General features: G+C 34.9%; 1 pseudogene; it reads left to right on the top strand.

Annotated features, from left to right (window-relative positions):
- The first annotated feature begins 2,727 nt into the window (after positions 1-2,727).
- LOC130948785 (regulatory-associated protein of TOR 1-like) lies at positions 2,728-27,354 on the top strand (annotated as a pseudogene).
- Positions 27,355-27,715: the final 361 nt, after the last annotated feature.

Below are 27,715 nucleotides of genomic sequence, written 5' to 3'. Positions count from 1 at the left end.
TTCATGTGTGCATATGGTAAGCTAATAAATGAATTAAAGACAGTCTCAGAATGAATATACCCGACTAAGAAACCATAGAGATTGGCATTCATTATGAAAAAATTGGAACTTTTTCACTTATTGTACTAAATTAGGTCATGGTGCAAATAACTGTTATTCTCTCTTGTGGAAGATTCTATTAATAAAAATATTAAGTAGGATAAGATGTGAAAATAGATTAGGTAGGTATCAGAGTTATCAATAAAGATGAAAAGAAATTTACCTCTTCATAAAAGACAAACAATCCACTAATCTACACACAAAAAATGGCTATCAGCCTAGCTCATTATAGAATTTTCTATTTAAAAGTGAAAGAAAGGAGTAGGGACAAAATAATAATATATTAGATGCTGCAAAAAACATTCACAAATGAAAGTCTAGGGAGCAAGATGAAGAAATCGATCTTTCAATTATTCTTATACAGACAATAAAACACAGGAGAGGTAGTAGGAGAGGTAGCAGTTAAACATAAGAATGTTGAACATGAAAAGAGAGAAACCAAAACAGATAGTGAGGAGTTGAAACACTTCCAACAAAACTATTGATTTCAACAACAACATCACCAAACACCATATTTGTCAAAACTAACCCTTCCAACTTGTACCACCATCAATCCTCTATTCCAAAATCTAGTGAGCATGAAGAATGTGTTTTTTATATTGAAAAAAAAAAATGAAGAAGACAAAGACAATGAATGTGGCAAAAAAGATAAAAGAAAACGAATAATATGAAAAAGATAAAAAAATGAAAAATAAAACGATAAAAGAAAACAAAGAATACGAAGACAATAAAAAGATTAGAAGACCTTGGGTTATATCACCTGATCTCGATTTTTCATATATAAATGTTACTAATATACCTCCTTCAAAAAAGATTTCTCCAAAATGTCCATGAACTGTTGCTCCTGGAGTCGCCAAATAAGTATTAGCCGATCTTATTAATATGGAATCCATTTTAACAATTAAAACTTGTCCCGATTTTAATTTTAGTTCTAGTTCATTTTTTGTTTGAGATAGACATACATTTTCATAAATAAATTGTCCCTAGACTAATTATTGTAATCGTTTTTTCACAATATTTAAAATCATAATCATGAATTAGAATTAAAAAATACATCAAAAAAAAATAAAATAAAATAACAAAGTCGAATAAGCCGAAGCCGATAACATAACTTGATAACATAACCTCTCCCTTCGCTCTCCGACTCTACTTCTTCATCATTTTTTACATGTTTTTTTTATATGTATGTTGTCTAAATTTGTATTTTAGATGTTTTATGGTAAATATTTTTTTTAAATATGTTTTGAATATTTTTTGTTTTAGATTTTGAATGTTTTTTTTGCATGTATTTTAAGTTTAAGATTTTTTAATTTTAAAAGTTTAATCTAAAATAAATGATTGTAACATGTTTTTTGTTTTGGATATTCTGTCCCACTCTCATATGTTTTTTTTAGTAGAATTTTAGATATTATTATAGTATGTGGTTTCATATATTTATTTGGATGCTGATATGAATTAAAAATAAAATTTTTAAAAATTGATTGATCAGCTAATAAATAGTTGGTTTTCTAATTGTCCTCATTAATTATGTGTTCTTATGTGGTAGTAATGTTGTTTTTTTTTCCCCAAGTATTTAACCTGAGAAAATGTATAATTGAAAAATTAAGTGAATAATTGTTTTGGGATAATATACATTTTACTCTAATATTTTTAAATTTTTTAATATCATTAAATTATCTCAGTTTACACTTTTAATATTTTAAAATTATCTATAAGAGTATATTTCATAACATTTTGTTAGTTACAAAATTGCAGATTCACTAATATTATATATAAAATCAAGAAAATTTAAACGAATAAATTAAAAATTTTGTCAAATAACATATGAAAAACGTGCATTATTTAATATTTATGATTAACAATTAATTTGACATGACTCACCAAAAATTGAAAGTTGCTAATATAAAAATATTTATTATTTTGGAATCAATTTGACATGATTCACCTAAAACAGAAAGTTGTTAATATAAAAATATTCATTATTTTAGAATCAATTTGACATGATTCACCTAAAAAAAAAAGTTGTCAATTTAAAAATTGGTTACTCTTTTGTTCCAGAATGACATAAGTTTGAAATTCTTATAAAATATCTATTTTCGGTTGTGATTATTATAAAATTTTTCTTTTTATTTTTGTTCGATAGAATTTAAAAAGTTTTAATATTGGTTCTTAAATTATGTTGTTAATTATTAAATTGACATGAAGTAGATTAAAATAAAATCTTTTAAAATTTTACGAGATCAAAATTCAAAACAAAATTTTATAAAGACCGAAACTAAAAAATAATATGTTATAAAAATAACAAATATTTAATTTTTTTCTATTTTATTTTAGAATCTAATTTTGATGTAATAATATGAAAAATTTTATATAATCATCCAATCAAATTTATATGTTTAAATGAAATTTTATTTTTTAAAATAATGATATACTAATATATAATTAATTAGTTGTATAGTTTTTTTTATGAAAATTAAATTCTTTATATATTTTTTTCGCTTTATCCACTTTCCTTTTCTTTTTTCTCCCAGACTTAAATAATCCAAATTCCAAAGTTTTTTTTTTCCTAACCATTTTCCATTTATTTATACCGTTGTAGTATTAAGATAGTTCATACTTCACAGTAGTCATCCATTTGCGTTGGTTTTCGATTGTCAATTACCAATTTACTATTACCGTTCCCCTGTTCGTGAGAGCCAAAAACAAAGAAAAGAGTGCCGCCACTGTTTTATGTTATTGCTTCCCTCCGCTAACACAACCCCACAGCATCACCTTCATCATCACCATCCCAACCATCATCATCGTCATCTTAGTCATCTTCTTCTTCTTTTTCTTTTTCATATTCTTCTTATTATTTCTATTCAGCTCAAAAACCCTGGGGTTTGTTTGTTTCTTTATTCCCCTCTTCGGATCCCTTCATTTTCACACTGAAACGAAATGAATGATCGCTTCTGAGCTCTCTCGAGATTTGGATGGCATTGGGAGATTCAATGGCCTCTCGCTTTTCCCAATCCCCCGTCCTACTCCTCCCCAACCACCTCGCGAACGATTGCGCCGCCTCCTCTTCATCCGTCGCCGCCGCTGCCGCATACGAAGACACCGATTTCGCTTCTCAGCGTAGGGATTCCGGGTCGGGAACTGCTACTGCCACCACCAGCACCAGTGCCAGCTACGGCGGTAACGCCTCTGCCACTAGCTTGGCGTACTTGCCGCAGACTGTCGTCCTCTGCGAGCTTCGGCATGAGGCCTTTGAGGCTGCCGTCCCCGTTGGACCGTCGGAGGGTGGCCTTGTGTCGAAATGGCGGCCCAAAGACAGAGTAAGCTTGCATTTTCTTTAATTTTAAATTTGGAGTTCAGTATGCAGTGGTTGCAAATTGCAATTTGTTGTTGTTCCTTTGATTTGTGTTCTTTTTCCGTTGTTTTCTGCGTTATGCTGTGGTGGATTGGCGATTTAACAATTTGACAATGATAATTTGGATATGAATGAAAGTAGTGTTAATTTAGGGTCACGTGCAATATGTATTAGAAAGTTCGAAGTTTTTTCCTTTCTTAGGCGGATGGTATTTGTGTGGATGTAATAGACTTCGTGAATCTATGCGATTTTTGTCAAAGGAGTGTTTGGATCATCTAAGGTGCAAAAAGTGAAGTTCAAAGTGGCATATATAAATAGAGCTCTAGAGCTTTGTACCTTTTTGTTTTTAAAATTTAAATATGTTGGGTATATGAAAATGTTAAGATGACAAAATCTTATATTTGTGTAGTAGTTTTAAGGCACGATTAGATCGCTTTCTTTAGACAGATATTTGTCCCCACACTTAATTGCTATAGGGTTGATGACAATACTCTCCTAGGATACAATGAAACTTAAGAATTTCTTAATTAGTAATAGTAAGAAATTCTCAACTCTTTTGAACAAAGAAAATCTCTTAATAGTAGTGTAAATTGTACGCTTAGTACTTCATATCTGAAATAGTGGATAATGACTTATTTATACATATTGCACGTAGCAATTATGATTAATTACGTATACAAATGGTTGTGTCATTTCTATTGCCAATAGATACAATGTTTTGAACATATACAACTCTTAAAGAGTTATGTCCCTTTAGCCAATAGACACAATATTTTGAACATATACAATCCTTAAAAGGTTGTTGATGATTGGATTTTTGACGGTTTAAAATTTCACTAATAAAATCTCGTTGTAAAGTATAGTTTCTAAACCAAACAATAATCCTTTCATACAAAAAGTTGTTTGTCACTAGTACAAACTCCTAAAATTTATAAATCGAAGTATTCAAACCTCGGGTCGTTCTCCCTAGGATTTACAATAAAGTGTCTTGTTATTGGTTGTGAGTTATTTTGGGGTTTTTGAGATTATAGACAAGAATTATAAATGGCAGAGGAAATAAGCTAACAACTAACAAAGCTCTTGGCAAGATATGAGAACTAGAAGTCCTATCCTAGTTATCTTTCTCAATTGTGATGAGAATTGTGTATTGCTCCCACTTAGTTAACCTCTAACCATGGAGGAAAGTCAAGTGGATGAATCAATTTGATTCCTCAAGCCCTAATCATCTCCTAAAGGAATGACTAGCTTTAGAGGTATTCAAATTAATTAGCAACTTCTAATTATCAATCAACAAAGGAATTAGATAACTCAAGAGTCACTAATTACTCTACCTAAGCCAAGAGGAACAAAACCTACACTAAAATCCAACCAAGCATTTCATCAAACACTTGGAAGGCACACAAGAAAAGCATAGTAAATTGACAACAAGAATGAAATCTAACAACAATTATTGCAAAGAATTAACAACAACAATTAAAAGAAACACATTTATTATGAATTACCTTTATTGAATTGGAAGAGAGTAGAAGGAACAATACTAGAGCTATAACAAAATATAAGAACAACATAAAAGAGATTACACCAAAAGAATAGGAGAAGAATGAATGTAACTACAAGGAATTGAGAAGATAGAAGTAGAAGAAGATGAATCTAAATCTAGATCTAAGAACTAACTTAATCCTAATTCTAGAGAGAAGTGAGAGCTTCTCTCTCTAAAACTCTAAACTAATCTTAAATATCTTCTATATGCTTCCCTAATTGAATTCCTAATTGATTATTGATTCCTTCCCCTTAATCCTTCATCCTTATATTCCTCTTCCTTAGCAATTGGCGCCAAAAATGGGTTCAGAAACCCTCTCAAATCGCCAAACACGTGTTGCATTAGTGAGGTCATGTGCCGTCATCGACGCGTGCGCGCACGGTACGTGTGCGCGTCCCTGGCTTGTTTCGCAATGTGCGCGCGAGCGCCTTGTGCGCGTGCGCGTGCATGGCCTAGATCAATTCTTTGGCTTTTTGTGCTTCTCTCTACTTGCATGCTTTCTTCCTTGCTCCATTGATCCATGCCTAACCTATTTCATCCTGAGATTACTAGCAAACACATCAAGGCATCTTATGGAATCAAAGAGGAACTAGAATTCATCAAAATAAGGCTTAAAAAGCATGTTTTTACACTTAGACACAAATACGGGAGAGATTACAAAACCATGCCAATTCATAGGTTAAATGCGAGAAAAGGTTATCAAAATACCCTAAATTCAATACAAGATAAACCGTCAAATTGGGGTTTATCAACCTCCCCACACTTAAACCTTAGCATGTCCTCATGCTAAAATAAGAAGGAACTAAGGGGTGTGACATTCATTGAATACAACTAAACTATACGAGTCCTATCTAAATGCAACTACCTAAAGTAAATGCAAGTGCTTAGTTCAAACAAATCAATTTCCAAGAGAACATGTGTAAGTAAAATAGTTAGGCAATCGAAATTAAGTCCAAACCACAATTGTATTGAATTATCAAAAAGAGTTCAAACTTACAAGAATATAGATAATATAGGTGAACACATGTGATTGAACTTTTGAACCCTCGCCGGATGTGTATCCGCTCTATTCACTCAAGTGTTTAAGGGTCAATCCACTCAATTCTCTTCTAATCATGTTTTCCAAAATTTGGTTTCCTTCTAACAATCAACACTCATTCAATGCGCTAGGATTTGAATCTTTGATTAGCATAGACTTTCCCACTAATCTACATAATGACCTATACAAATTCAAACTACTCTAACCACCCATTCTTCACTTTTTCTTACATACTCATGCATTCTTATTTGATTCATAACACTTATGCATTGATTCCTTTTTATTGACTTCACTTTGGGGCATTTTGTCCCCTCTTTATTATTTTTTTCTTTCTTTTTTCTATATACAATTTCTTTTCTTTTCTTTTCTTTTCATTTTTCTTTTTTTTCTTTTTTTTTCAAACTATATACAAGAACATCAATGCATAAGGTCTATACATTTAATCATTACATGAGTATGTACCCAATTCCTAAACATGAAAGTGTACTACCCCTTTTATCCCATCCAATGTTCCCAAGCCTCACCAACCTTGAATAATAAACACTCTCACTAGCCTAGGCTAATCAAAGATCCAAACAAGGACTTTCATTGGTTTTCCACCTTGGGCTTGTAATGTGCTAAATTGAGAATAAGTTGGTTAAGCATAGGCTCAAAATTGGCTAACAATGGAGAGTAAAAGGTTGGCTATTTGGGTAAGTGGGCTAATGAAATAATGGCCTCAATCATATAAATGCATAAATACAAGAAATAAATGGACATATAGAATCAAGCAAATCAAGGATCACAATCATAGAAAGAGAGCAATTTCACACAAGAATGGAAGATAAGTGTTTATAAAATGTAACCACATCAATAGGCTCAAGTCTCACAAGCTTGTGTTCTCAATTCAATACATGCTTCACAAAGTATGAAATTCAAACAAGTTTCACCAAAAATTTTCTTTCAATCAATTGGGTTAATGCCCTATATCAAATTTCTTGAAAAATCTCAATGTTTGACTAAGCATTGTTGTGATTGAAAAATTTAAAAATTTTCTTAGTTTACCCTTTCCTTTTTCACTTAAAACCAATTTGTTATGCAAAAAGGGTGACTAAGTGTTTGCAAGTCAAAGTATGATTTCTAATCACAACCACGAACTAAAAAGAAAGATATGCAAAGAATATATAAAGAAAAATTCAACTAAAACATCTAAAAATATCCAAAAGCATCAAAATATCTAAAATCCAAAATAAGCAGTAAAAGTATCCAAAGTAAACTCAAAATGTATCAAAATATATACAAAAGATATGCAAAATAAGATAACTAGGATAGTAGCCGAAAAGTTCACCGGTTCCCTCCCCACACTTAAGATCAAGCATCGTCCTCGATGCTAAATCGGAGGATCAGTGGAGAGTACAACGGTGGGCTCTGGCTCCAAATCTTGCAGCAGCAAATCGACGCGGACGCGGCAGGTACGCGTCCGCGCGAACTTTCATGTTCTCATAATCGGCGCGCACGCAAGTAGTGCGCGTCCGCGTGGGTCATGTTGGGCTCAGGGCACAATGTTTGCCCAAGAGAGGCCCAACTCTCGGGTACGTGGGTGATGTTGTATCAGCTCGGGGACGCGTGCGCGTACATGGTGCGCGCGCGTCCACCCCCCCTTTTTTTTCAGAAAAATTTTGCTGGGTGCTCCTCATACTGTTCACAACTCTTTATTCAATCAACCATCATACAATTCACAAAAAATGCAATTTGATATTATTCATCTACTACTAAACACAACATACATGTGACTAAACTAACAATTAAGTTGTACAAACAAATTTGTATGAAACATCTACCTACAATGGCAACTCAAATCACTTATTACGCAAATTTAAAAGAGAGTGGAGAGAGTTTACCATGGTGGGGTGTCTCCCACCTAGCACTTTTAGTTTAAGTCCTTAAGTTGGACATTTTGAGATGCTTATTGTCATGGTGGCTTATGTTTGTACTCATTCTTGAATCTCCAAGGATCTTTGCTGCTCAATTGGTTGACAAAATTTTCAACCCTTTTCATCAAGCTTGGGCAAAGTTCTACCCAAGATATGAGTCCCCATAGTTGGTCTTCACATAGCGAACCAGGATCCCATATCTTATCTTCACACCCGTCCGTTAGTTGAGTTTCATGATTTTTTTTGTACGGTTGGTTGACTTAAATGTGGTGGACACACAGAATTCTCTTTACTCCACCAATGCTTCCTTCTAGACCCATACAAAGTGATTCTTGTCCCAACATCATCCCTATACCTTGAAGCTTTGACCTTGATAAGCTTAACACCGACTTTCCAACCACTACACAACTCATTCTTACTTTTAATTCCACAAAGAGTTCTAAGTTGACCATCATTTTCAATCAAACCATATTCAAGTGAGAAATTAAAGCTTAGAGATAGAGATTTTACCCACTTAAATGTTGTATTGGATGGTAACCTGGGAAGGGAGGCTTCCCCACACTTAGACAATGCAAGGTCCACCTCCTTGTGCTCATCAATTTCAACCTTTTCCCTTTTTCCTGGCTTGGTGTTGTCGTCAAGAACTTCGGTTTCTTGCCCAATGGGAGGTGATTCAATTTTGGATAGGAATTCATTGATGAATAAATTCATCTCTTGATCAACCTCTTCATATTCTTCAATTTCAATATACAACATGCCAACTTTTTCCTCTTGGTAGCTCTCTTTCAATTCACTCTCTTTCTCATTGCTCACCAAGGGTATGGGAGGTTGTGCACACTCTTCTATAACTTCAACTTCATGTCCAATGGGAAAGGATTCCATTGTAGAGAGAAATTCATCCATGATTGAATCCATCTCTTGATAAGCCTCTTCAAAGTCTCCAACGATGATATGCCTTGGAGGTTGCGCATCCTCCTCAACATCGATATCAAGCTTCTTGGAAGAGTGCTCCATGATGCTACATTCCCTTGGACTTTCAACATCTCCTAAATCTTCAACCACCTCTTCCTTTTCTTCAATAATTATAGGCTCCTCCAAATATTCTAACACAAAATTTGACTCCTCCTTCTTCATCGAATTTTCCAATTTCTCCTTCATGCTTTGCTCTCCTTTTGACTTTTCACATGTGGTCATGGAAGTACCTTGAGTATTCAAACATTGGTGGGCTAAAGTGTGCACCACCTTGGTCAAATTGGTCACAAACTCAAGTGTATCCCGCTTCATGGCCTCTTGTTCTTGAAGTAACAAAGTGAGAGGATCGTCTATTGGGGCTTGGGGTGAATAGGAAGGTTCATCATTTTGGAGAGAGGGCTCATAATAGGAAGGTGGTTCTTCTTGGTAAGCTTGTGAAAATTGTGTGTATTGAGGTGGTTCTTGGGGGTAATCTTGATAGGGTTGTGGTGGTTCTAAGGGTTTTTGCTCATAAAGGTCATAAGAATATGGTATGGGTGGTTGGTCATATGGTGGATATGGATCATAGGAAGGTGCTTGATGTGGAAAGGCTTGTGAAAATGGTTGAGAGTTATATTGAGGGTATGGTTCATAGGCATATGGTGGTGGTTCTTGAAGGTCACAAGGTGATTCACCATAGCCATTGGATTGATATGCATCATAGAATGGCTTTTCTTCATAGTGCATTGGTGGAGGTTGTTGCCATGAAGATTGATCATAAGCATATGACTTCTTCCACCTTTGATTGTCCCATCCTTGATACACATCCTCATTGTAGCTCTCATTTCCTACAACATAGTTGGAACCAAACTCATAGCCAAAGTGAGAATTCATGGTGGAAAAGCAAAAATAAAACTAACAAAAACTAGAAAACAAACAAAAGACAAACTATTTACACTATTCACATATGTACAATAACCAATAACACAACACCATTGCAAATCCCCGGCAACGGCGCCATTTTGATGATTGGATTTTTGACGGTTTAGAATTTCACTAATAAAATCTCGTTGTAAAGTATAGTTTCTAAACCAAACAATAATCCTTTCATACAAAAAGTTGTTTGTCACTAGTACAAACCCCTAAAATTTATAAATCGAAGTATTCAAACCTCGGGCCGTTATCCCTAAGATTTACAATAAAGTGTCTTGTTATTGGTTGTGAGTTATTTTGGGGTTTTTGAGATTACAGACAAGAATTATAAATGGCAGAGGAAATAAGCTAACAACTAACAAAGCTCTTGGCAAGATATGAGAACTAGAAGTCCTATCCTAGTTATCCTTCTCAATTGTGATGAGAATTGTGTATTGCTCCCACTTAGTTAACCTCTAACCATGGAGGAAAGTCAAGTGGATGAATCAATTTGATTCCTCAATCCCTAATCATCTCCTAAAGGAATGACTAGCTTTAGAGGTATTCAAATTAATTAGCAACTTCTAATTATCAATCAACAAAGGAATTAGATAACTCAAGAGTCACTAATTACTCTACCTAAGCCAAGAGGAACAAAACCTACACTAAAATCCAACCAAGCATTTCATCAAACACTTGGAAGGCACACAAGAAAAGCATAGTAAATTGACAACAAGAATGAAATCTAACAACAATTATTGCAAAGAATTAACAACAACAATTAAAAGAAACACATTTATTATGAATTACCTTTATTGAATTGGAAGAGAGTAGAAGGAACAATACTAGAGCTATAACAAAATATAAGAACAACATAAAAGAGATTACACCAAAAGAATAGGAGAAGAATGAATGTAACTACAAGGAATTGAGAAGATAGAAGTAGAAGAAGATGAATCTAAATCTAGATCTAAGAACTAAACTTAATCCTAATTCTAGAGAGAAGTGAGAGCTTCTCTCTCTAAAACTCTAAACTAATCTTAAATATCTTCTATATGCTTCCTTAATTGAATTCCTAATTGATTATTGATTCCTTCCCCTTAATCCTTCATCCTTATATTCCTCTTCCTTAGCAATTGGCGCCAAAAATGGGTTCAGAAACCCTCTCAAATCGCCAAACACGTGTTGCATTAGTGAGGTCATGTGCCGTCATCGACGCGTGCGCGCACGGTACGTGTGCGCGTCCCTGGCTTGTTTCGCAATGTGCGCGCGAGCGCCTTGTGCGCGTGCGCGTGCATGGCCTAGATCAATTCTTTGGCTTTTTGTGCTTCTCTCCACTTGCATGCTTTCTTCCTTGCTCCATTGATCCATGCCTAACCTATTTCATCCTGAGATTACTAGCAAACACATCAAGGCATCTTATGGAATCAAAGAGGAACTAGAATTCATCAAAATAAGGCTTAAAAAGCATGTTTTTACACTTGGGCACAAATACGGGAGAGATTACAAAACCATGCCAATTCATAGGTTAAATGCGAGAAAAGGTTATCAAAATACCCTAAATTCAATACAAGATAAACCGTCAAATTGGGGTTTATCAGTTGTGTCCCTTCAACCAAATGGTACAAAACGGTTAGTAACCGTTTATTAATATTAATAATATTAATAATATTAATTAATCAAATTTGTAAATACCCTTCAATCCCCCACTATTTACAAAATTTAAATGTCATACAAGTATATGTATAAAGAATGTGTCACTAAGATTAAACATTCTTTTAGTGTAAATTTTAAAGTTCTAACGAAGTAATAGGTGTCTAATCGATTAAACCTATACTCCATATGCTAGTACCAAAAATCACACACATTACTTATACCCTCCAAGTTCAAGAGTTTACAATTTTAAGCACTTAAATGGCCTTGTGCTCATCCTGGTTTCATGAATATTTACTATAATAAAACCTCTAAAATTCTCGATTAGAGCGGCACCATTCTTATATTCATATGGGTGGAATCTTTTGATAGATAATATTATCATTCCATTAAGAGTTTAAACTCACCCTCCTAATTTATTGTAAATAGCACTAAATCCTATACCTTAGTGCTCCAATTGCTAAATAACTTGTTATTACCCATTAAACCTTGAAACTAGTGGTCTACTAGAATAAGGTTGGGTTCCCATCATTTAGCAATAATAGGTTTTAATCCCATTTTAGCAGTAGTTTCTTTGATTTTATCCCTTGACAAACCTTTAGTCAAAGGATCTGCTAAATTTTCTTGAGATCTTACATAAGTGATGGTAATTACACCATCATCTATTAGTTGCCTCACAAATTCATGTCTCAAACTTATATGTCTAGACTTTCCATTATAAACCTTATTATATGCTCGAGACATGGTTAATTCACTATCAAAGAAGATTGAAATGGTTGTCGTCTGCTGTGGCCACAGCTTTATATCATATAACAAATTTCTTAACCATTCCGCTTCTTTACCTGCGGCTGATAAAGCTACAAACTCAGCCTCCATAGTAGAATGTGTAATACATGTTTGTTTCTTTGAGGCCCAACTTATTGCTCCACCACCTATGGTGAAAATCCATCCTGAAGTGGATTTGTTATCACTAAGATTTGTAATCTAACTTGCGTCGGAATAACCTTCTAAAACTGCGGGATAATCACTATAATGTAATCCCAAGTTTATGGTTTTCTTGAGATAACCAAGAACTCTTGTTATAGCTTTCCAATGTTGATTGCTAGGCTTTCCTATAAACCTTGATAATTTGCACACAGCAAATGCTATATCAGGTCTAGTACAATGCATTGCGTACATTAAACTTCCTATAGCACTAGCATATTCTAATTGTGCTATAGATCTTCCCATATTTCCTTCTAATTTAAGATTAGGATCATACGGCGTATTGGATTCTTTAATTGTGAGATGATCAAACTTTTCCAATACCTTTTTAATATATTGAGATTGACTTAAAGTAAAGCCAACTTCATTCTTATGTACCTTTATGCCTAATATTTTATCAACTTCATTCAAATCCTTCATTTTGAATTTAGAAGTTAGATACTCCTTCGTTATACGAATTCCTTCTAAATTTGTTTCGATGATTTACATATCATCAACATATAAACAAATCATTACTCCATAATCTTTAGTAAATTTTAAGTAAATATATTTATCCGCACTATTATGTGAGAAGCCATTTGATAACACTACTGAATCAAACTTCTCATGCCATTGTTTAGGCGCTTGTTTTAGCCCATACAAAGACTTAATTAATTTGCAAATTTTCTTTTCATTTCCGGGTAGCACATAGCCTTCCGGTTGCTCCATATAAATTTCTTCATTAAGATCTCCATTTAGAAAAGCCGTTTTAACATCCATTTGATGTATTTGAAGCTTATGTATGGATGCTAATGTTATAAGAGTCCTAATAGAAGTCATTCTTGCCACAGGTGCGTAGGTATCAAAATAGTCTAGACCTTCTTGTTGTCTAAACCCCTTGGCCACTAACCTTGTTTTAAAGGTTTGTAATGAACCATCAGTATTATACTTTTTTCTAAATACCCACTTACTTCCTATAGGCTTTGATCCTGGAGGCAAATCAACCAAGACCCAAGTATTGTTAGATAATATTGAGTCCATTTCATCATTTATTGCTTCTTTCCAAAAAGCAGAATCCCTTGAAGTCATAGCCTCTTTGAATGTTTGAGGATTACCCTCTATGTTCATAACAATAGGAATCTTGTTTGTTACAAAATTCCTAGTTCCTTCTACCAAAAAGGTGATAGCCTGAGAAGAAATAAAATCTGGACCCAAGTCCTTTTCTTTTCTTACTCTCAAGTTCTTCCTTGGTTCAATAAACTCTTTGTTGCTTAGACGTTTATTATTTTGATTATTTATTTCTTGTGAAATATTAGTATCATTTTGGGGATACTCTGAATTAGAAGTTGAATCATTGATAAATTTATTTTCAATAAATTCTACCTCTCTTGATTCAACAACTACATTAGACACTAAGTCTAATATTCTATATGCTTTAGAATTTTGAGCATATCCTATAAAAGTGCCTTTTATGGCTCTTGGCCCCAATTTGGTTCTCTTTTGATCAGGAACTCGATAAAAGGCTAAACACCCCCACACTTTAAGATAATTTAAATTAGGTTTCCTTCCTTTCCAAATTTCATAAGGAGAAACCTTTCTATGTCTTGATGGTATCCTATTATGGATATGACATGATGTCAATAATGCTTCACCCCACAAATTGTAAGGCAATTTTGCATTTAGTAACATTGAATTAACCATATCCACTAAGGTACGGTTCTTTCTTTCCGCCAAACCATTTTGTTGCGGAGTATATGGAGCGGAAGATTCATGCACAATACCATGTAATTCACAAAAGTGATCAAATTCATTAGAAAAATATTCTCCACCTCGATCACTACGAAGAACTTTTATTTTCTTATCATGCATATTTTCTACTTCCATTTTATATTTTTTAAACATTTCAAAAGCTTCATCTTTATTTCTAAGCAAATACACATAAGTAAATCTAGAACAATCATCAATGAAGGTTATAAAGTATCTTTTTCCTCCTCTAGTAATATTGCCATTTAGCTCACAAATAATACTATGAATCAATTCTAATAAATGTGTATTTCTTTCAACCTTAGGAAAAGGTTTCTTAGTAATTTTAGATTGTATGCAAGTATCACATTTCTTACTAAAATCCTTGTTACTAAGATCAATATAGTTATTCTTTTGCATATATTCAATTGATTTGTAATTTAAGTGTACTAATCTACTATGCCATAAATCACAAGAATCAACAACATACAAGGAAACATTTACTTTATTAATACTAAGTTTAAACATGCCTTCAGTACAATATTCTTTTCCTATGAATACATCATTCTTAAGCAAGATCACTTTATCGGATTCTATAACAACTTTGAATCCTTTCTTACACAAGAGACTAACAGAAACTAAATTTTTTCTCAAATCTGGAACATGAAGTACATTTATTAAACTTAATTTCTTTGCAGATGTAAAATTTAATTCCACACTTCCTTGACCACAAACTTTGGCTGAGTTGTCATTGCCCATCAAGACTTCTCTATTATTCACTTCTTCATATGTTTTGAATTGGTTGCGATCATTGCAAACGTGAATAGTAGCCCCAGAATCTAACCACCACTCAAGTGATTTTCCTTGTGTTGCTATGTTGACTTCTGTAACAATGCCAATATGCATGTTTTGTACTTTTTCTACAACCATAGCAATTAGATCCTTCTCTTTCACTAAGTTGGTCTTTGGTGCTTCCCTTTTCAGAAGTCTATATTTTTTGATATAGTGTCCTTTCTTGTGATAATGATAACACTCTCTTTGTCTCTTTTTATCTTGCTTTGAATCTTTAGAGAACTTTCTTTTCTTCTTATTGGTGTTGTTTTCACCAATATGATTCACTTTAGAACTTTGAGAAAGATACACAGCATCACGTTTTCGAGTTTCTTCCTCTATACGTATATGCCTTAGTAATTTCTCAATTGTGAAGTCCTCACCAAGATGTAAAAGTTTCTTCCTATAACCATTCCAAGATGAAGGCAATTTTGAAATAATTGCTCCAACTTGTAATGATTCAGGGATCACCACTTGTAGATCACGAAGTCTACTTACAAGGATTTGTAATTCATGAATTTGATCCATGACAGACATAGTATCATTCATAATAAATTCAAAATATTTCATCATAATAAACTTATCTGTTCCTTGTCGTTCGGTATTGTACTTTTCTTCCAAAGATTTCCAAATCTCTAATGGTGATTGAATTGACATGTAGAGATCATAGAGTCGATCGGATAAAGTATTGAGAATATGACCTCGACATGCAAAAGTATCTTCATCACGTTTTTTTTTTCAATTGAACAATCTTTTCTTTCTCTTCCGGTGTGGAATTTTCAGCGGCATCAGCAATTGGTGTAGTCTTTGGGTCAATCACATATGCAAGATTGAGAACTGAAAGAAGAAACATCATCTTGTCTTTCCAACGGTTGAAGTTCGTTCCATCAAAGCGATCTAATTTGACAAACTCTTGATTCATGACCTTGAACGTAGTGTTTTGATCTTGTGCCATCTTCAAGAAATATCTCTCTAAAATTGTTGGGTATATGAAGATGGTAAGATGACAAAATCTTATATTTGTGTAGTGGTTTCAAGGCACGATTAGATCGCTTTTTTTAGAGAGATATTTGTCCCCACACTTAGTTGCTATAGGGTTGATGACAATACTCTCCCAGGATACAATGAAAATTAAGAATTTCTTAATTAGCAATAGTAAGAAATTCTCAACTCTCTTGAACAAAGAAAATCTCTTAATAGTAGTGTAAATTGTACGCTTAGTACTTCATATCTGAAATAGTGGACAAGGACTTATTTATACATATTGCACATAGCAATTATGATTAGTTACGTATACAAATGGTTGTGTCATTTCTATTGCCAATAGATACAATGTTTTGAACATATACAACTCTTAAAGAGTTGTGTCCCTTTAGCCAATAGACACAATGTTTTAAACATACACAATCCTTAAAAGGTTGTGTTACTTCAACCAAATGGTACAAAACGGATAGTAACCGTTTATTAATATTAATAATATTAATAATAATATTAATAATATTAATTAATCAAATTTGTAAATACCCTTTAAAATATATGAATGGTAGGGGTGGCAAGCGGGGAAGCCCGCCCCGCCCCGCCCCGCCCCGCCCCGCCCCGCCAGAAGCCCGCCCTTTGGCGGGCTGGCCCGCCCCGCCCCGCCTAGTGAGGCGGTCCTAGAATCCTTGCCCGCCCCGCCTAACTGCGGGCTGGCGGGCTGGCGGGCTAAGCCCGCCAAAGCTCCTCTTTTTTTTTTTTTTTTACTATTAACTACTAAGTAATATATAATTTCACAACCATATTAATAAATTTATAATTTCTAATGGCATAAAAAATTATATTTTTATATTCACAAACATTAAAGTCTTTGTAATTATAAATATCTAATAAATATAATTATAACCAAATTTTCATTCAAAATATAAGTATAAATATTCTCTCCAAAGCAAAAAATATAATCCAAAACATAATTAATATGTCTCCAAAATAACATAAACATAATTCAAAACACTCAATTTTTATCTTCATACTCTTGTAAGTTAGGTTGGGAAAAGTTAGGTATTGGCAAAAAAATTGCAAAAATACCCCCTCACTAATAAAAATCTTAGCCCGGCGGGGAAGCCCGCCCCGCCCCGCCAAAGCCCGCCAAAACCCGCGGTTTAAGCGGTGCGGGTTAGGCGGGCTTTTGCTATTTGGCGGTCCCGATTTTCCAGCCCAACCCGCCTCTTTTGGCGGGTTACGCGGGCCGGCCCGGCGGATTTAGGCCCGTTTGCCACCCCTAATGAATGGTTATCAACTTCTTGTTTTATTCTCTAGAGTGTGTGATAGTTTGGTGGATTTCGAATTAAAATGATCTGGCAAATGATGATAATACTAAGAACGCAATATGTGTATTAATGAAGCTTCACTAACTAACTCTGTATGAACATCGTAGTGGCACTTCTGGTGTTCCTATTTTACCGAACCTAGATTTGGTAAATCTGTCTGGAATTGCATGATTGAAGCAATTTTTCTCAGCCGAGGCAATGTGAAAATGGTTTCCTTTTATTTCTTTAGGGATCATAATTCTTTCTATGGCAATGAGAAAATGAGAAAATGACTGAATGCCAGTATCTGGATTATTTCTCTGGAGCACAATTCACACACTTTTAATGATAGAATTTCAAGGGGATTTGTTGTATTGGATAGAATTTGTCATCATGCATCTATATGGTGTAAAGCATATGGTCTCTTCAGATGACTTGCCCTCTCAGGCATGTTGAGAGATTGGAAAGGCACAGTTCACTAATTTGTCTTTCTTTGTTTCCTTTTGATTCGGAGGATGTCTTTGCCTCCAATTCTTCGTATCTTCTCTTTCTTATCTTAATGAAATTCTTTTATTTTTTAAATAAAAAAAGAACATAAAAAAGAAAGTAGTAGTCAACTTTTCAACAGAAGTTTCTTTTTCTTGGTCTTGTTTTATCCTTGGTTTCTGCACTGATATTTAACTTGTTTCTCCTTGTAATTAGAATAAAGTTTCTTCTAGAGTGTCTCCCTGCTTCTGAATGATGTTGACATGTCATATTTTATGTTTCAATGTGACGCATGCTTTTTATTTAAGTCCTAATTTTGTGGTGCAGATGAAGACTGGATGTGTAGCTCTAGTATTATGTTTAAACATTAGTGTTGATCCACCAGATGTAATAAAGATATCCCCGTGTGCCAGAATGGAGTGCTGGATAGGTCTCTGTCTTGTTACCTCCTCTTTGATCTCATTTGCTACAAAAAATTGTCTTCCAGGGTTTGCAAATTTTCGTGCTCTAAATAACTTCCTGCTTTTGATATTTTTGGCTTTTTTTTTTGTAATTTTATTTTCAGTTGACGTTGGGAAGTAGCTGTTAGTCCCTTCAAAGTAATGTTATACACTTATATTATGTCCTGAAATGTTACTTGTTTCTTGAAGTTCGAAATTTCTAATTGCTGATACGTCAAACCAATGTAAATGTAGTTTGGGTGATAAAGCAGATTCTTATGTACTCTGCACTTATTTCCTATGGATTGACTCTATAATTCATACTTGTAACTATTTTATTCAACTTCTGGTATCACACTTTCTGATGCCCCGCATAAAAATTAAGTTAGTTGCAGCTCTCTTAACGAGACAGATAAATTCCTTAAGCTGGACATTTTCTGAATGTTTGCCTTTCTGATTTCAACAGATCCTTTTTCTATGGCACCGCAAAAGGCATTGGAGTCAATTGGAAAAAAATTTGAGCAGCCAATATGAAAGATGGCAACCAAAGGTTGAATATCTTAATCTTGTCATCCTCGCACTATCTTTTTGGAATTGATTTTTAGTTAACCTTGTGGGCATGCTAACAGGCCCGCTACAAGTATCAACTTGATCCTATAGTGGATGAGGTGAAGAAGCTTTGCACTTCATGTCGTAGATATGCAAAGTCAGAAAGAGTTTTATTTCATTACAATGGGCATGGTGTGCCAAAGCCAACTGCTAACGGTGAAATTTGGGTCTTCAATAAGGTGATCTTCCATTTAGTTCTTAAAGTCAGCTATTCATGTGATAAATCAAATATAATTGGTTTATATATAGAAATAATATACGATAAGGTATTAGGTTTCATTTGATCTATGTAGCCAACACCACACAGTAGGACAAGGCTTAGTTGTTGGTATTATTATTGTGGGTTTTAAGTAGAAGAGAAAGAAGAGAGAATAGAAAGGATGTGAATATGAAATGTATTGATATGATATTAAAATAAGCAAGATGCTAATCCTAATCAAATAAGGAATTAATCATGAAATAAAGGTAAATGAGATTGTATGAGGTCATTGCTAATATTCTTTGATAATTTCTAGCACTCCTCAAACTAAAGTTCATTAAGCTTTAAGATTGTTACAATTTGACCCTTAATGATATAAAATATGATGGAGAATAGGCCGAGTTGTTGAAGATGAAATGAGGCTAGTTGGGACTGCCAAAAAGACAATATGTTGATGAGAGATTGCTGGTGTGATGACATGAAAACTTTAAGGACCAATAGGACTGACAATATAGTTAGCCGAAAACAATCAAGAGGTTTAATCATGAAACACCTTTGGATGTGCAGAACTAGTCACAAACAAATAAAAAAACACTGGTCTTTGAAAACGGGGTTGAAAATGGTAACATGAAAACCAATCACTGGAGCAGCATCCAGATTGAAGACAGATCTAGGAGGATGAGGCTCGTTCAACGACGCAAGTGTTGTTCTAAGGTTATGCAGGATGCGCTGCCATGGTTGGCCGAAGCATCACGGTTGGAGAACATGACGGAATGCTTGTAACATTTGTGTAATGTGCAGAGACCAAACAAAGATATGATTTTCCTGGAAAGGGGTCGTGCAAGAGGTGGTTTTGTTGGTGAGATTGGCCGTTGGAAACGTCGTAGAAGTTAGCCAATGATTGTGAAAGTGGCTGTGGAGAAAAGTTGGTAGTGAATAGTAGTTCTTTATTATAGAAGGAATAACAATTCTCCTACGAAAAATTAAAAGTTTTAAGTATCTTGGGTGTATCATACAGGATAATGGAGAGGTTGAACACCATGTAAATCATAGGATCTAAGCAGGTTAGTCAAAATGGCGGAGTGTGTTTGGTTTCATATGTGACAAAAAAGTACCTTTAAAACTTAAAGGTAAATTTTATCGCAGTGCTATTAGACCGGCTATGCTTTATGGTACAGAGTATTGGGCGACTAAAGGAGAGCACGAACATAAGTTAAGTGTAGCAGAGATGAAGATGTTGAGATGTATGAGTGGTCATACGCAATTGGTTAGAACAAGGAACGAAGAATAAGAGAGAGTTTGAGTAGCACCTATTGTGGAAAAGATGGTAGAATTGCATCTTAGGTAGTTTGAACATGTGAGAAGAAGACCGACAAAGCACCCAGTCAGGATGATAGATGAGATGGAAGATGGACAAGGGGTGAAAGGCAAAGGAAGATCTAGAAAGACTATCCACGAGGTGGTCAAACGAGATCTACATATAAACAACATGATATATGATAGAGCTAAATAATGTCGTTTGATGCGTTTAGTCGACCCCACCTAGTGGGACAGCTTTGTTGTTGTTGTTGTTGTGCCTATGATAGCCATAGCTCTCGGCAGGATGTATTCAAGCCCATGACTAGACATTTGGAGCATAAATTTTATAGGACTAGATATCTGTTGGTGACTCATTATTCATTAACAACCATAGGATAGGCTTTTATACTATATTTACAGTGTGGGTATTAGATAGGAGATAGAAGAGTGAAGATATGTTTTTTTTTTTTTGGGTGTGTTATATCCTACAAGAGGTAAGACACTGTTCCTAACTATAGTAATAGGGGAACCCTAATTCTAATCAAATAAGGAAATAATCATGAAATAAAGGTAAGTATGAATATCAAATCATAACTGTTGATATCTACAGATATTATATTTTGTTTGTTTCTAACAAATTTCAATCTTTGTACTAATGCATCTTAGTTTTCTAAGATAATTTGACAAAAAGAACATAACTGTGAGGGGTAGGAAGAGATGTGAGTAATATAGGCGGCAATAATTATCAGCGAGATCAATTTTACTCTAATAATTTGCCAAACAGGACCCAAATTTTTATCTATCAGAGAATGTTGATTAGCTTAACTCCCTGACTGCTATACTATAGGTTTAAAATGGTTAAATTGGTCCTAACGGGATCTAAATTATTATTTGTCAGAGAATATTGATTAGCTTAATTCCCTGACTGCTATATGTAGGTTCAAAAGAGTTAAAAAGCCTTTAATATACTATTGAATCATAGTAATGAAAGAACTTCATGACATTCTTATTCTCATTGTTAATCAAAATATTGCAGAGTTATACACAGTATATCCCTTTACCCATCAGTGACCTTGATTCCTGGCTGAAGACCCCATCAATTTATGTTTTTGATTGCTCTGCTGCTGGGATGATAGTTAATTCCTTCATTGAGGTATTTACATTGCACTTAAAATGATGTTTATTAGTTACGGTATAAAGTAAGGTGCCAATATAAGGAAAATTATTTGACATTTTGTTATATGAAGGCATTGTCTGTTGGAATATTTCCATATGTTTTAAAGCTGTTACAAACAACAACACCAGAACTACGCCAGATTCTTGTATTCATATGGACAAAGATTCTGGCACTTGACAAGGTACTTTTGGAGGAGATGGGTTGTCATCTTCAAGTGAATGCCATTTTTTTTAAAATTATTTTTATCCCAAAAATATACACTTCCTCTGTTATGCATGAGTTGGTAGACGAGTTTCGCTTATTACGTCACTTCTGTTGAAATTTAGGGCTGTTGATTGTTGACCACTTGTACTGTAGTTATTGTGGTATATAAACAATGTTATTTTTATGTACTTATTGCCTTAGATATGGCTCTAGACAAAAGTAGAAGATAATGAAAAGAGCAAACAGAGATATGGGAACTATATAGCCTATATTATTTAGTTGTACTATTATTCAATACCCTATCGAAAGATCCCTATGTAGGAGAAACCTATTATTCCTATAATTCTCTTTGGGAAATGATCTATTGTTTGGTTGCAGTCATGCCAGGTTGATTTAGTAAAGGATGGAGGTCATAACTATTTTATTAAGTTTCTTGATAGCATTGAAGCATATCCAGAGCAACGTGCGATGGCTGCTTTTGTTTTGGCTGTTATTGTGGACGGTCATCGACGGGGTCAAGAAGCTTGTATTGAAGCTGGCTTGATCCATGTCTGCTTAGAGCATCTTCAGAGTTCTTCATCTCCTAATGATTCACAAACTGAACCCCTTCTCCTTCAGTGGCTTTGCCTGTGTTTGGGGAAACTGTGGGCAGACTTTACGGAGGCACAGACAATGGGTTTGCTGCATGGTGCTACTATTGTATTTGCTCCTCTACTGTCTGAACCCCAGCCAGAGGTCTACTACCGTCTGTTAGCTCTGTTTCTATTTATGGGATGACTATATCTTTGTATATTTTAATTAAATAACCAAGTCATGGTTTTCTCTTGTTCCTCAGGTTAGGGCATCTGCTGTTTTTGCACTTGGCACCCTTCTCAATGTCGGATTTGATTCATGTAGGGGTGTTATAGGAGATGGAGAATGTGATGATGATGACAAATTTAGGGCTGAAGTTAGTATAGTGAAGAGTCTGTTGAGTGTTGCATCAGATGGGAGTCCATTGGTGAGGGCAGGGGTAGCTGCGGGTAGGTGAATAAACATCTGAATTCACGTTGATATTTCAAACAAAATCCTGGAATTTCATCTGCCCCCACCCCAAACACGCACACAAAAAAGGGGAAAAAAATAAAAGAAATCAATATATATAGTTGGGTCAGTCAGCATATATAACTTTTTTTTTTTTTTGCTCTCTCAACTGTCAGCATTAGCTCGCTTCGCATTTGGCCACAACAAGCACCTGAAATCTATTGCTGCTGCATACTGGAAACCACAGACTAATTCTTTCCTGAATTCGATACCTTCATTGGCCAACATAAAAGATTCAATTGGTGGATATCCTACCCAGAACCAACATATGCCTCGTGGAAGTATTGTTTTATCTCAAATTGGTCCTTTGAGGGTTGGAAATGATAATTCTTCAGTGGTTCGAGATGGGCGTGGCTCTTCTAGCAGTCCTCTCGCTGGTTCTGGAATAATGCATGGGTCCCCATTGTCTGATGATTCATCTCATCATTCTGATTCAGGAATACTGAATGATGGTTTTAGCAATGGAGTTGTTAACCATGGTGGCCAAAAACCCTTGGACAATGCATTGTATTCACAATGTGTTCATGCTATGTGTACCTTAGCAAAAGATCCATCTCCGCAGATTGCAAACCTTGGTCGACGGGTACTTTCCATAATAGGTATTGAACAAGTGGTAGCAAAGCCATTTAAGTCTACTGGTGAAGCTACAGGATTGGCTCGTTACTCCTCTTGGTTTGATATGAATGGAGGTAATCTTCCTTTCTGTTTAATTTGATTATTAATGTTAATCATGTAGGTTAATTGTAAAAGCATTTCAGTAATGTTCACCAATTTGAATTTTGTGATAATTCCCACTAAAGTATGTTTCGACTTGTTTGTTTATTATTGAATGCATCTTTGGCAGGTCGCTCACCTCTAACCTTCAGAACTTCTCCAGTTAGTCCACCTCGTCTAAATTACTTATCAGGAATCCGTAGAGTATGTTCATTGGAATTTAGGCCCCATCTGATGAATTCTCCAGACTCAGGTTTAGCTGATCCTCTTTTAGATTCTGGTGGGGCTACTGGTACATCGGATCGCAGCTTTCTGCCACAGTCAATTATATATAATTGGAGTTGTGGGCACTTCTCCAAACCGCTGTTAATGGCTGGGGATGACAGTGAAGCCATAATAGCTGGGAGAGAAAAGAGAGAAAAATTTGCATTGGAGCACATCACAAAATGCCAGCACTCTGGTTTGTTCTCTTTCTTCCGATTATTTATTTATTTTTATTATGATTTTCTTTTGGTACACGTTCTTCATATATTCTGGTTAAGAACTGTGACATTTTATGTTTTCAGCTGTTAGCAGGCTAACAAATCCAATAGCTAAATGGGACACAAGAGGCACACAAATGGTGTTGATGCAACCTTTTTCTCCTGTTGTGATAGCTGCTGATGAGAATGAACGAATTAGGTATGCGGAGTGTATTAGTACCGTTATTAGTTAAGTGGAGAGTAATAAGGGTATTAAGAAGCTGGGGATGACTTTAGATGAGCAAGATGGATGTTTCTGCATAGGAAATGTTGGGAGTTAGGTTAATTGATTTACAGGACTAAGGATTGTAGCACTAGGAAGTTGGTAAGAGTAAATATTTCCAGATATCTGTTTAGCTTTATGGCGGGTGGACCTCATAAAGACCAACTGACGTTTATAAATAGAGACTTGGGCAACTAAACAACAAAGTGTTAACATTATTTTACAGGCATTAAGAGTATTTTAGTTTGTTTGTCAGCACTCAGGACAGAATATTTATGTGGTTTTCATGATTTTTTTGTTACTCATCATATTATGAAAATTTGAATTTTATTTTTGACTTTCTGTTTTTGTTTTTGGTTTATTTCACAGAATATGGAACCATGAAGAGGCAACACTACTAAACAGTTTTGACAACCATGACTTTCCAGACAAGGGAATCTCTAAGCTCTGCCTAATGAATGAGCTGGATGATAGCTTACTTCTTGCTGCTTTATGTAATTTTCTCTACAGTTTGCCATGATACCTTCTTTCTCAAATTATTGGCAGAATATTAAATTTTAGGTAAATCTCATGACAGCTGATGGAAACATTCGGATCTGGAAGGATTATACTCTGAAAGGCAAACGGAAACTTGTAACTGCATTCTCTTCAATTCATGGTCATAAACCTGGTGTCAGGAGTGTCAATGCAGTTGTTGATTGGCAACAACAGAGTGGTTATCTGGTATATTCTTTGATCATCACTGTCCTGAAATAATACTTCCAAGTTCTTTTATCTTGTGATGTCAGTTATATCCATTGATGTACATTTTTACCAGTATGCATCGGGTGAGATATTCATCTATTATGGCCTGGGATCTTCATAAAGAACAGCTTGTTAATCCTATACCTTCATCATCGGATTGCAGTATCTCAGCATTGGTAAGCCTCATTCAGTGCATAGTTTAGTTTGCCTTGGTAACTATTTAGTTGTCAAGTTAGTTTTGGCATGCCAACTAAGCCCGTGGATTATCCTATTAAGGAATTACCAAGTGTTATTCTGGGGTAAAACTTTCTATTATGTTGGGAATGACAATTATATGTTTTGAACTCTGCTCATTATTTTTTATTTTTTTCCTGGTAACAACGATCCAATATATGTACCGCTGTTATTCCAAAAAATATTAAGTTTTTTTTTAACTAGGCCTTATTCAAATTACCTTTATGCAGTTGACCTCATGTTTACTGTCTCTATAGTTGAATTCTCCCAATCTCTGATGTTATACTTCTGCCTTTGCATGCATGGCGAACTGGCTATTATGGATCACAGTTACGAACTGATTGTCTCAGGGTGATCATTTTTTCATTAGACATTTCTGACTTTTGGGAGTGGATTTGATGGTATGTTTAATGATGATGGTCTATGAAAAACTAATAACCTTGGAATTTTTGTTGTATGCTCTCAGATAGTTTATTAATTATTATATATTTTTCATTCTCTAGCTGTTTATGGTTTTAGAGGTGGCTTAGAAAGATCTGAGTTGAATGCTTATATATAAATTGCTCAGTTGGCTTTGCGTCTGGTTCTTTGAACTTTTTGATGGGATTTGCCTTCCTGATTGTATTTGTTTTATCCATTCTATTGATAGAGATGATGTAGATATGAGCTCCTTAAAAATGATTTTCTCTCTGATATATGTATTATTACTTATATTTCAGGCTGCATCTCAAGTTCATGGGGGACAGTTGGCGGCTGGTTTTGTAGATGGTTCTGTTAGACTTTATGACATCAGGACACCTGAAATGTATGCATCTCCGGTGAATTTATTCCAAGTTTTGATCTGCTTAGTTGATGAAATTGAATCGAGCAACATTGTCGTTTATCAGCTATATAATCACTGCAATCTTGTATAAATCTGACTATGGTTACTGTTTTTCTAACTATGGCTGCTGACAATGTTGCTTCTTAGGTTTATCTGTGGATTACGGCCACATACACAGAGAGTAGAAAAGGTGGTGGGGATTGGCTTTCAACCTGGACTAGACCCAGGAAAGGTAAGATGATCTTTACTAATTTTTGCTTTCTTTTTCATATAATATCCGTCTTGGTAGGAATTCAATAACAATCTATGGATTTGATATGAAAAGGATGATGAAATTGTGTTGTATTTGTGTTCCTCTTTAGATTGTTAGTGCTTCTCAGGCTGGAGATATTCAATTCCTTGATATAAGAAATCATAGTAGCGCCTATCTTACCATTGAAGCTCACCGGGGCTCACTCACAGCTTTAGCTGTACATAGACACGCTCCAATCATTGCCAGTGGCTCAGCCAAGCAACTTATTAAAGTTTTCAGCCTTGAAGGAGATCAACTAGGCACTATTTGATACTATCCTACCCTTATGGCTCAGAAAATTGGGTCTGTCAGCTGCCTTAATTTCCACCCATACCAAGTCTTGCTTGCTGCTGGTGCTGCAGATGCATGTGTCTGTATCTATGCTGATGAGAACACTCAAGCAAGATGAATCTACAGTTGTCCCTCATCCCCCCCCCCCCCCCCCTTCTTGATTTCATTGGTTGTCTCCAGCTCAGAAGAGTGCATGATACATGTCTAAGGAAAGCCATGCTTATTTCTTGCTGTTGGATGATCATGCAATACCTCGGCCAATGAGATAGTTTGGACTTTGGTGGTTGGGTAATTAAAACCTGTTAACTACGCTTCATTGCCGCTGTGAATAAATCTGAAACATACTGGTAAGGTGAATTTCTGCTGAATTGCTGGTAGTGTATGCAACTCATTCATTAGCCTCCATGTTAGAAGGGCACCTGACTGGGAGTGATCATGCGTATTTATTGGAGGCTTTGTCAAATAATATGATCTTCGTAAATGTGTGTAAATAATTTTGTTTATTATTATTTTCCATTCCAATGTTGTGTTATATCCCAATCCGCCTTTAATTTGTAAATTTGTTAGCAGAATATGTAATTTAGTTTGCTGTGGGTGGTGTGACTGCTGAGAACTGAGGCATATTCACTCATAATCTTCGAATTGGGGGAAACCTTGCCATGGTGTAATTTCATTCAAGTTTGAGCCAGTGTACTGTTTTAGTACGAGACTAAAATTTCATAATTTTTAGCTCCCGTGTTGGCATCTTCTAGTACCCAAAATCTCACTGTTTACACTGCATAGAAAATCGATAGTCTAATTTAATTTTCATCTAGTAACATTACGGTATGACTATAAGTAATCTAATAGCATGTCATTACACAATAGATTATAGATTTTTGTTTATTGTTTTGTAACCAAATCAGCTTACAACCAACGAGTCAAATGTGTCAAATTTCATTTCAGTTTAAGATTTTAAAGATCAACTTACTGAGGTGTTAATGATCAAGTTTGAATTGATACAATAGTAGAGTTAGCCTTCACTTGGTTGTTGTTAATTGGTTCATGGTGACCTACCATTGACCGTTGTGGTGGCTTTAGTTGTGTAGCCAGTTA

The sequence above is a fragment of the Arachis stenosperma genome, chromosome 9 (genome assembly GCF_014773155.1).
Source record: "Arachis stenosperma cultivar V10309 chromosome 9, arast.V10309.gnm1.PFL2, whole genome shotgun sequence".
Classification (NCBI taxonomy): domain Eukaryota; kingdom Viridiplantae; phylum Streptophyta; class Magnoliopsida; order Fabales; family Fabaceae; genus Arachis; species Arachis stenosperma.
This window is presented reverse-complemented; position numbering and strand designations above follow the sequence as displayed.